We start from the raw sequence: 11,916 nt of genomic DNA on the forward strand, positions 1-11,916 counted from the left end.
TTTATACTTTTACATTTCATATATATAGGATTAAGATCCACCTGAAATAATTTTGTATGAAGTGTAAGGTATAGGTTAAAGTTCTTTTTTTTCCCCACACATAAGTAGGTTGAACTGTACCAACAAAATTTTTTTTCTTTTTGTACATAATTTATTTAAAAAAAAAAAAATTTTTTTTTAGCTTATATTAATACATTATCATATTGAAAAGGTAATTTAATGGAAGAATTTTCCTTTAGATATTTGAATAACCTGATAACACAGGGCTACACATTTTTAAAAAATCTTTATCTAAAATAAAAAATAAGAAAATCCTCATCAGGTAACAGCAAGAAAAAAAGACAAGTTAAACAACAAATACATTTTCCTTTCTTACATGTGGATATTGAAGTGAACCTAATTGGGTTTTCTTTAAAAAATCTCCAAAGACAAAAGTACATTAAAATCTAATTAAAATGAATTTAAAAATGGTTTACTAAACTATTGGTCTCCTGTTTCAATTTCTGTTGTTTTGATGTAAGTTCTTCCCTGTTTATTCTCTTGCTGTTTTCCCTGGTCCACCAGCACCGTTTTCATCACCACTGTTAAATTTTCACTTTCTTGTCCTGAAACTGTACCTCTTCTTTAGCTGACTCAGCCTGGGCAACTTTATTTCCCTAACCTTTTCCATTAAATTTGTAACCTTTTCCATTAAATTTGTGACCTTTTCACTTCTATTTGTTTAGGGATTCTTGTTGATCTTCCATGATTTTTTTCAGTGCTGCTTTTTCTACCTCTCCTTCTGGTATTTCCCATGTCATTTATTTGTTCCTTAAATGTAGGCCACCATTACTTGTGTATTTGGCTTTATCCAGTACTTCTTTAGTTTTTACTTTAAATAGAATTACTCCCTTTTTTGCTCCTCTGACAAAGTATCCATTTTTTCTTTTTTCTCTGTGATTTGAGAAAAGGATGTGCAAATCTTCTCTACAGGTCTGATCACCTAATGTCACCCCAAAATTTCAGCAAGCAGCCAATCTTTTCTTCTAGAGGTTTCATTTCAGCATGTTCTGCTAACTTCTGTTTTTCTTACTATTGTTTAGCTCATAATTGAACTCCCACTTTGCTTTCTTTCTTCATTCTTTTTTGCAAAGTAATCTTCTTTGAGAAGTATTAGCAGGTCTCTGTCCTTCTGGCCACGGGTCTCTACAAATTTCTTAGCAGATTCAGGGATCTCAAACACAACAAATATTGATCCCTTAAATGCTTTTTGGAATGTTCTTCTCATCTGAATATTTGGTACTCAACCTTTGCCTTCCAACTATTCTTTTATATCATCAAAGTTTGCATCCGTTGAGATGCTTTTAATATAAACAGATCTGTTTTTCACATCATTTTAATACTCATCAGTCACTTCAGGGTGGTGTTTGCTTAGAGATCTGATCATAATTTTATCTTCTCTTATTTCTCTAAGTTCCACCTGTGATTTATTCAAAGCTTCTATTATTACATTAAAGTCTGTTGTTAGGTGGTTTAACCTGTTGAATTTTATCATTATCTACAAAGGCACTCAACCTTCATCCAGTTTGATCTGTTCCTTTAAATATTGGTTTCATGGCAAATTAAAGTTGCCAAAATAATACTCTATTTCATGACAGATTTTAGCCTCCAGTGCAGCCATTTTTTCACTATCCCCATTTTCGGTCATTGTGGCTATCTGAATTTCCTTTGCGGTTCCTTCTGGCCCCACAGAAGCCTCCATGGGATTAATAGAGGAGACAGCAACTTCACAACTTCCAAGCGCTGCTGGCTGGACTAATGTGCTTAAAGAACATCTACCACAATCCTTTTTTAAAGACTGTCTTTTTTCTAATGAATTGTCGGCAGACTTTTGTTGAAAATTGTTGTTGTAGTTGTTAGGTGCCGTGGAGTCAGTTCCAACTCATAGCAACCCTATGTACAACAGAACGAAACAATGCCTCTTCCTGCTCCATCCTTACAATGTTTTTATGCTTGAGCCCATTGCTGCAGCCACTGTGTCAATCCATCTCATTGAGGGTCTTCCTCTTTCCACTGATCCTGTACTTTTCCAAGCATAATGTCTTTCTCCAGGGACTGATTCCTCCTGACAACATGTCCAAAGTATGTAAGACGCAGCCTTACCATCCTTGCTTCTAAGGAGCATTCTGGTTGTACTTCTTTCAAGGCAGATTTGTTTGTTCTTTCGGCAGTCCACGGTATATTCAACATTCTTTGCCAACACCACAATTCAAAGGCATCAATTCTTCTTCGGTCTTCCTTGTTCATTGCCCAGCTTTCACATGCATATGATGTGATTGAAAATACCATTGCATGGGTCTGGCATGCCTTAGTCTTCAAGGTGACATTTTTGTTTTTCAATGCTTTAAAGAGGTCCTTTGCAGCAGATTTGCCCAACGCCATGGGTCTTTTGATTTCTTGACTCCTGCTTCCATAGGTGTCGATTGTGGATCCAAGTAAAATGAAATTGTTGACAACTTCAATCTTTTCACCATTTCACCATTTAACATGATGTGGTTTATTGGTCCTGTTGTGAGGACTTCTGTTTTCATTATGGTGAGGCGTAATCCATACTGAAACCTATGGTCTTTGATCTTCATCAATAAGTGCTGCAAGTCCTCTTCTCTTTCAGCAAACAAGGATGCCTCATCTGCATAACACAGATTGTTAATGAGCCTTCCTCCAATCCTGATGTCCCGTTCTTCTTCACATAGTCCAGCTTCTCGGATTACTTGCTCAGCATACAGATTGAATAGGTATGGTGAAAGAATACAACACTGACACACACCGTTCCTGACTTTAGCTCTTCAGTATCCCCTTGTCGCATCCGAACAACTACCTCTTGATCTATGTATAGGTTCCTCCTCATGAGCACAATTAAGTATTCTGGAATTTCCATTTTTCTCAATGTTATCCATAGTTTGTTATGATCCACACAGTCGAATGCCTTCGCATAGTCAATGAAAACATACTTTTGGTATTCTCTGCTTTCAGCCTGGATCCATCTAACATCAGCAATGATATCCATGGTTCCACGCCCTCTTCTGAATCCTGCCTGAATTTCTGGCAGTTCCCTGTCAACATACTGCTGCAGCCACTTTTTAATGATCTTCAGAAAAATTTTGCTTATGTGTGATATTAACGATATTGTTTGATAATTTCTGCATTGAGTTGTATCACCTTTCTTGGGAATAGGCGTAAATATAAATCTCTTCCAGTCAGTTGGCCAGGTAGCTGTCTTCCAAATTTCTTGGCATAGACAAGTGGGCACTTCCAGCGCAGCATCCATTTGTTGAAATATCTCAGTTGATATTCCATCAATTCCTGGAGCCTTGTTTTTCTCCAATACCTTGGACTTCTCCCTCCTGTACCGTCGGTTCCTGATCATATCCTACCTCTTGAAATGTTTGAACGTCAACTAATTCTTTTTGGTATAATGTTACTGTGTATTCCTTCCATCTTCTTTTGATGCTTCCGGCATCATTTAATATTTTCCCCTTGGAATCCTTCACTATTACAACTCAAGGTTTGAATTTTTTGTTCAGTTCTTTCAGCTTGAGAAACATGAAGTGTGTTCTTCTGTGTTGAAATTTAGTTAACCATGTATATACATATTGACTTCCAGACTATTCAGGTCCATTGAAGTGCTCGTTGTTCTTTATTAAAATAACCACACTGTTTTGAGCACTGTAGCTTTATAATATCTTTTGAAATCAGGTCGCATAAGTTCTTTGACTTTATTATTTTTTTTAAAGTTGTGGGAGATAACCTCTGTCTTTGCATTTCCATTTATGTTTGAATCATTTTATAAATTTCTTAAAGATATGGCTGTTGAAATTTTGTATGTAAATGCTTTGACCTAGAGATTAGGTAGGATTGGCAATTTTAAAATGTTGAATTGTCCGTTTTATGAACACAGTATTTGTTTCTATTCATTGAGCTCTTTTTATTTTCACAGCAAAGTTCTGTAGTTTCCAATATACATATTCTGCACGTATTTTTTTCAGATATATTCTTAAGTATTTATATTTTAATGGCACTAAAATTATATTTTAAAAATTCAGTATCTATTTGTTGCTAGTACCAAAATTACCATTGATTTTTTTTTGTATTGATCATGTATTCTGTAAACTCTGCTAAACTCACTTTTAGCAAACAAGATTGTGTCATCTGCATATTACAGGTTTTTAATGAGTCTTTCTCCAATCCTGATGCCTCATTCTTTTTCATACTGTCCAGCTTCTCAAGTTATTTGGTTAGCATACAGATTTAATAAGGGTGGTGAAAGATACAACCCTGAATCACACTTTCCTGAATTTAAACCACACAGCATCCCCTTCCTCTTGTCAAGCACCTGACTATTGATCTATGTGCAGGTTCCCCATGAGCACAATTAAGTGTTTTGGAATTCCCATTCTTCGCAATTATTATCATAATTTATTGTGATCCGCACAGTTGAATGCTTTTGCATAGTCAATACAACACAGGTAAACATCTTTTTGGTATCCTCTGCTTTCAGCCAAGATCTATCTGACATCATCAATGATAAAAGTAGTATGCCTAGTTTATTCAATGACCTTCTGATGGACATTTGTTTCTCATCTTATGCCACCATGGAAAGGGCTGAAGTGATCACCTTTGTGCATGTAAGTGTGTCTACAGGAAATTGACTCAGTGGCTGATGTTGAAAATCACCCCCTAAAAGATTGTGTTCACTTAAACTGCTACTAAAAATGTACAAGATTGTGGTTTTCCACAAATTTCCAGCAGTATATGTCAAAAAACATTTGCCCCCCCAAAAAGAAATCACGTCACTAATATGATAGCTGAAAAATATATCTAGTTAGAATTTTAATTTCAACATCTTTAGTTGTGATGAAATCAAGCATCTTCCCATATGTTTAATTTTTCTTTTGCCCATTTTTAGTGTTGACCTTTTTTTAAAACAGTTTGGACAAATCTATTTATTTGAAAGAATTATGCCTGTCTTATGTGTTATAAATGTATTTTACCAGCTGGGCACTTATTTTGCTTTAATTATATATGCTAATATTTGGGAATAGATGTGATAATGTACATAAAACAATTTATTGAGTTTCTGGCATAAGCTGTTGTTGTTAGGTGCCATCATGTCATTTCTGACTCATAGCAGCCTTATGTAAAACAAAATGAAATGTTGCTTGTTCCTGTGCCATCCTCACAATGATTGCTACGTTTGAGCCCATTTTTGCAGCCACTGTGTCAATCCATCTGATTAACGATCTTCCTCTTTTTAGCTGACCTTCTACTTTATCAAGCATGATGTCCTTCTCCAGAAATTAATATCTCTTAATAATATGTCCAAGGTAAGTGAGATGAAGTCTAGTTATCCTTGCTTCTAAGGAACATTTTGGAGGTATTTTTTTCAGACAAATTTGTTCCTTCTTCTGGCAATCCATGTTATAATCAATATTCTTTACCAGCACCATAATTCAGATGCATCAATTCTTCTTCTATCTTCTTGTTCTTTGCCCAGGTTTCACATGCATATGAGACAATTGAAAATACCATGGCTTGAGTCAGACATATACTTAGGCATGTAATTAAAAAAAAAATTTTTTTAATTTAAACATGAAGAAATACTAGTTTACTTTTTATTTCTACCTCTTTTATCTGAAATCAGGATATCAGATGCACAAGAACAAACATGACAAGAATTCCACTGAAAACCCTTCTGTTATGACTTGAAGTTTCTTTAGCTGCTTTCTAGATTCAAAGTGTGTAAGCTGTAAATCTGAAATTTGAAAGGATTTTTCAGATAAATAGTTAAGGTTCTTCTATTTTCCTTAACTATAGCTTCAGTCTTTTTCTGTTTTCTAAGAAATTATATTTAAAAAATAATAATAATGAGTGAGGAGAAGAATGTAACTTTTGACAACATGGTATGATAATATTTTATAACTTGACAGCCATGTTGAAGAAATATGAAAGCAGTTCAAAGTAAGTTACAGACAAATTTTCTCTATTTCTGCAACATACTACCTCTAATACTGAAGAAACACGTTCAGCTCAGGATATTATTCATTCATGCCAAATCTCTAACGTTAATGTTTGTTATATTTGAAGAGTCACTTACTTTTTCATTATTTTCCTGTTACAACTTCATATGCAACAAGGTAAATAGATAAAACCAAAAAACCAAACCAAACCTGTGGCCGTCGAGTTGATTCCGACTCATAGCGACCCTATAGGACAGAATAGAACTGCCCCTTAGAGTTTCCAAGGAGTGCTTGGTGGATTCAAACTGCCGATCCTTTAGTTAGTAACGTAGCACTTAACCACTACTTCACCAGAGTTTCCAAAGTATTATGAATTTCACTTCATTTATTAAAAAAAATAATACACAGAAAACAAAGTGATTATTCATTGGTAAGTAGAAGTTCCATGATCAGGCATAGGTTCTCGAGCTCCAAATGCAGTATTCATTTTATATTTTTTTTCTTCTTGCAGGTTCACTATTTCTAACCTCTACTTTCCCCTCATCTACTGAAACTATATCAGCCACATAAGAGTGTAATTGAGTTCATGCTGTTAGGATTGACACAGGATCCTATGAGGCAGAAAATGGTGTTATTAATCTTCTACACTGGAACTGTAGTGGGCAATTTGCTCATTACTGTGACCATCAAGTTCAGATGGACTCTTGGAAGTCCCATGTACTTCTTATTCTATTTGTCCATTGCTGATACCTGCTTTTCAACTTTCGCAGCCCCTAGACTAATTATGAACGCTGTCTCTGCAAAGAAAGTTATATGCTATAATGAGCTCATGATGCAAGTCTTTGCACTCCATTTATTTGGCTGCATGGAGATCTTTGTCCTCATTCTTATGGCTGTTGAGTGCTACATGACCATCTGTAAGCCCTTGAATTACTGAACCATCAAAAGACAACAAGTCTGTATCATCTTGATTATTCTTGTCTGGATAGGGTCTTTCATACATTCTATAAGCCAGATTGCCCTGGTCTTGAAACTGCCCTTCTGTGAGCCCAATTTGATTGATCATTATTGCCATGATTTGCAGCCCTTGTTAAACCTTGCCTGCATAGACATTTATGGGGTCAACCTACTGTTGGTGTCTAACACTGGAGCCATTTAATTGAGTAGTTTCTTGATTCTGATGATCCCATACTTTGTTATCCTGCATTCGCTGAGAAACCACAGTGCAGAAGGGAGGAAAAAACCCCTTTCCACTTGCACCTCCCACATTATCATAGTGGTCTTCTTCTTTGGCCCATGTATATTCATATATACATGTCCACCTACCACTTTCCCCACGGACATGATGGCAGCAGTACTTTATACCTTCGGGACACCCTTTCTCAACCCACTTATCTACACATGAAGGAATGCAGAAGCGAAAATTGCCAGAAGAAAGTTATGGAGTATCAAAATTATCTGAGAAAGGAAATGATAAAATGAGGGTATGATGCTATATTGAGTAATGAGACTAAATATGTACAGACATCAAATATGATAATATGTGATTATTGTGGAAATACATTCATGTATAAGGTGATGGATTAATATATATTTATATATGTGCATATATTTGTATGTATATATATATATATTAGTTTACAGGCAAGATAAATGTGTAGTAATTTCTGTGTCTGAGCTAGATACAGTGTCAGAATAATTCAGATAAGTATGGACCAAGCTGACATCAGCCTGACTCAGTGTTTTCCTGAAAGTTCAATTCTGGCATTGCTGACCATAAACTGCACATCATAAATCTGAATCTGTACTCTTTGGTTTGTGAAGAAAGATATTTATACAATCACAGCCATGCAAAATTCTGAGAATCCATAAACAAAGTGTAACCGATTCTCTGCAATTTTTAATTCTGTCCATAATACATTTTCAGTTAGGTATCCGGCTTCTTCTTTAACATCTCCAGGTCAACTGAACTCAGCGTATCAGGACTACCCAATCTATTTTACCACTAGTTTCTTTTTGAAGAGTTTCGTGTTTCTGAATCAGAGGCTTTTTTGATGTATTAATATTCTGAGCTAAATTGTTTCTCACTGTTTCCTTTGGATGCTAAGATAATAGAAGGGACTTCTGAATGTAGATTTACCATAAAAAAAAATAGCTATGACTGAAAAGCAAACAAAAAGTATTTAAAAATTTCTGCAAAATAGAACATGTATTTAATCCTAGAGATCATCTGTTTTATGCCCAGGTCTAAAGGAAATGCCATTAGGAAGAGCAGAATATAAACTTATGTGACAATGGAAGAATTATTATGAGTTTAATTTATCTATGTGGAATCAGATGACAACAGCAATTCAAAAGGTTAGGAAAATTAGAGAGCAGTGAGTTTATGTTGACGGGGAAAGAACAATTAGGGAAAGGAGGGTAAGAACGGTTGCACAACTTAAAGAATGTAATCACTGTCGCTGAATGGTACATGTAGAAATTGTTGAATTGGTGTGTATTCTGCTGTGTATATTCTCAACAGCAACAAATAATAAAATAAATGATAAGAAAAAGATTTAATATGTATTCAAAGCTCAAAAAAAAATCATATTCTCTGATGTATTTCCAAACTAATCTTCATCACATGGCCCTAACTTGCTGTCCAGCTTAATGGTCCTGGTGCCTCTGGGCATTTTCTGGCCCTAGCATTACTTTCTACCTTTCTGTTAGCCTGGCTTAGGCACTGTTTCTCTGAAGACCCCAAAATACTAAAATTGGAGCAGTTCAGAAAATTCTTCTGACTCAGTGCTCATCTAGTTTCTGAAGGATAGTAGGAAAAATAATGTCATTCTGGAATAATATTAAATCAACTATCAGAAAAATGAGATGAGGTAAAAATAGAGCCAAAGATAGGCATTGACGGTACACATATAGATCACTTTCAAGAGTAACCTAGGTGTTAAGAAGTAGACAGACCAATAAAATCAGTGACCTGCAAGATCATGACTACCAAAAAATAAATAAATAAATAAAACAGCCTGTTTCCCTCGAGTTGATTCCAACTCATAGCGACCCTACAGGGCAGAGTAGAACTGCCCCGTAGAGTTTCCAAGGAGTGGCTAGTGAATTTGAGCTGCTGACCTTTTTTGGGGTTAGCATTCATAGCTCTAATCACTGCACCACCAGGGCTCCAATGTTGACTGAGACCACCTTATTTGTAGCCAAGGATGAATATTACAGAAAGAGATGGTTGGGGAATCAGAAAAAAAAAAAAAAAAAAGCACGTAGACATGACATCTTTGCCCCACACATACAGTAAAGGAAAAGATACATTATTAAATATGTAAACACCATGGAAAAGTGAGAAGAAATCAACATGTGAAGTGTAAGAAAGCTTTTATTCTTTTTACCATCCAGTGCATTCTCCAAGTCACTGAATATTTATAAGTGGTTTTGGCTCATCACAACCTGTGCACACTGAAATTCAGTTAGCCCCTTTCCCTCTTTCCAGTATATACAAACCCATACATTTCTCATATATGTAAAACTTCAAGAACTGAATTCTTATAGTATCTTAACTAGTTCAGATCAATCTACTTAGCAAAAATAATAATAGTAACCAGAGTATATTAAGCAATTATTCAATGCTTTAAGTTTATTATATCATCTAGTATTCACAATAATGCATATATTGAAGTAAGAATTGGTCTATTATGTAGATAAGAGTGCGGAAGTGTCCAGAGACTAACAAAGTGGCTAAAACAACTAGTAAGTACCAGAAACAGAGAAATGGGTATTTCTAAGTTCAGTACTTCTTCCAGACTTTCAAAGTTAAACATCTGTGATCAACTGAAGAATTCTATCACTTCAGAATTAAAGTTAGAATCTGGTTGACCATTTCAAATAAATTCCAGTGTTGATTAAGCTTTGCTCAAGCTAGACTGTATCAATCCACAGATGGAGACAGCTGGTCATATCTCTAGTCAATCTTAGTCAATCCTATCTCCCCCCGCCCAAACACACACATCAGGATTCTCCATAGAGATACCTACAGGTGACTCGTGTACTGTATCGATTCCTGAATAATTCATCTCTGGTCATCTCCAATTGTTCTGCAGTAAAAGTTTAATGTTATTGTTGTTGTTAGGTGCCACTGAGTCAGTTCCAACTCATAGCGACCCTATGTACAACAGAACGAAACACTGCTTGGTCCTGCACCATCCTTACAATAGTTGTTATGCTTAAGCCCATTGTTGCAGCCACTGCGTCAATCCATCTCATTGAGGGTTTTCCTCTTTTTCACTGACCACGTACTTTACCGAACATGACGCCCTTCTCCAGGGACTGATCCCTCCTGACACCATGTCCAAAGTATGTGAAACGTAGACTTGCCATCCTTGTCTCCAAGGAGCATTCTGGTTGTACTTCTTTCAAGACAGATTTTTTGTTCTTTTGGCAGTCCATGGTATATTCAGTATTCTCCAACACTGCAATTCAAAGGCGTCAATTAATTATCCAGCTTTCATATGCATAGGAGTCGATTGAAAACACCATGGCTTGGGTCAGGCACAACTTAGTCTTCATGGTACATAATTAATCAACTTTTTATGGACCACGTGGTTAGAGTCATATTTTAAAATTATGTGCTTTATTCAAGGTCACAAAAATATTCTAAGTATATTCTATATACTTTTACATTTTCATATAGGTCAATGACCCATTTCAAAATAATTTTGTACAAGGTGTGTAGTATACATTAAAGTTCATTTTGTTTTTGGTACTTAGGGACATCTAGTTGATCCAGCACTATTTATTGTAAAGGCTATCTTTTCTCTGATAAGTTGATGACAGACATTTGAAATTGTCTGTCAGATGACAGATGAAAATAAGTTGGATATATACATATCTCTCTATATAATATATACGTATATATGATTGATACAGTGGCTACCAGAATGGTTTCAAAGAGAGCAATGATTGTGAGGATGGCGCAGCATCGGTCAGTGTTCTGTCCTGTTGTACATAAGGTCTCTATGAGTTGAAACTGATTTGATAATTTATACATATATATGTGGACACACACATATATATACACACTCACACGTATATGTGTGTGTATATCTACTTTTGGACTCTTTCTTCTGGTCCATTGATTTACTCATTTTTCTTTATGAAAATACCACACCATTTTGAACATTGTAGCTTTATAATATCCCTTGAAATCAGATAGTGGAAGATATCCAACTATATACAGTTTTAGAGTTGTGGGAACTAATCCATCCTTTACATTTCCATATATGTTAGAATGAGTTTGGAATTTCAAAGAAGAATGTGCCTGTTCAGATTTTTGTATGATATTGCATTGTTCTAGAGATTATTTTTGGAAGAATGGACTTCAAAATGTTCTATTGGCCAGTTTATGAACAAGGTATATCTTTTTCTTTATATTTTCTCCACAAAGTCTTATAGTTTTCAATGCATATATTGCCCATGTTTGTTCAGATATATCCTTAAGTATTTATATTTTAATGCTATAAAATGTATATATTAAAATAAAATTTCTAATAATATATTACTAGTTCTAAAATATAACAAATTTGATATTTATTTTATATCCTGAAAAAATGTTAAGCTCGCTTAAAAAAAAAAAAGTAATAACCATGATGGAGTAGGAATAAGTTAACTGTATTCACATGTGATGTATATGAGAGTCTGTGTAGAAAATCCTAACAGAAGTAAAGATGACCTCCTATAATTTATAAGTATCGTAGAAAGACTGGTCTAATAGGATGAGCGCAGATGTGTTATCTCCTGCTCTATTTTCTGGAAGAATTTGTGTAGAAATGACATTATTTCTTCTTCAGTGTTTTTTTTTTAGAATCAACAGTGAAGATACCTGGGCAGGAGTTTTCCTTTTAGGAAGATTTGAAGCAACCTA

At 35.1% G+C, this 11,916-nt stretch overlaps 2 pseudogenes; one reads left to right on the top strand and one right to left on the bottom strand.

Moving 5' to 3' along the window:
* Positions 1–713: 713 nt before the first annotated feature.
* LOC126079717 (lupus La protein homolog) lies at positions 714–1,687 on the bottom strand (annotated as a pseudogene).
* A 4,934-nt stretch (positions 1,688–6,621) lies between these two features.
* Positions 6,622–7,401, top strand: LOC126080373 (olfactory receptor 4C11-like; annotated as a pseudogene).
* Positions 7,402–11,916: the final 4,515 nt, after the last annotated feature.

The sequence above is a fragment of the Elephas maximus genome, chromosome 7, assembly GCF_024166365.1.
Source record: "Elephas maximus indicus isolate mEleMax1 chromosome 7, mEleMax1 primary haplotype, whole genome shotgun sequence".
In the NCBI taxonomy this organism is placed as follows: domain Eukaryota; kingdom Metazoa; phylum Chordata; class Mammalia; order Proboscidea; family Elephantidae; genus Elephas; species Elephas maximus.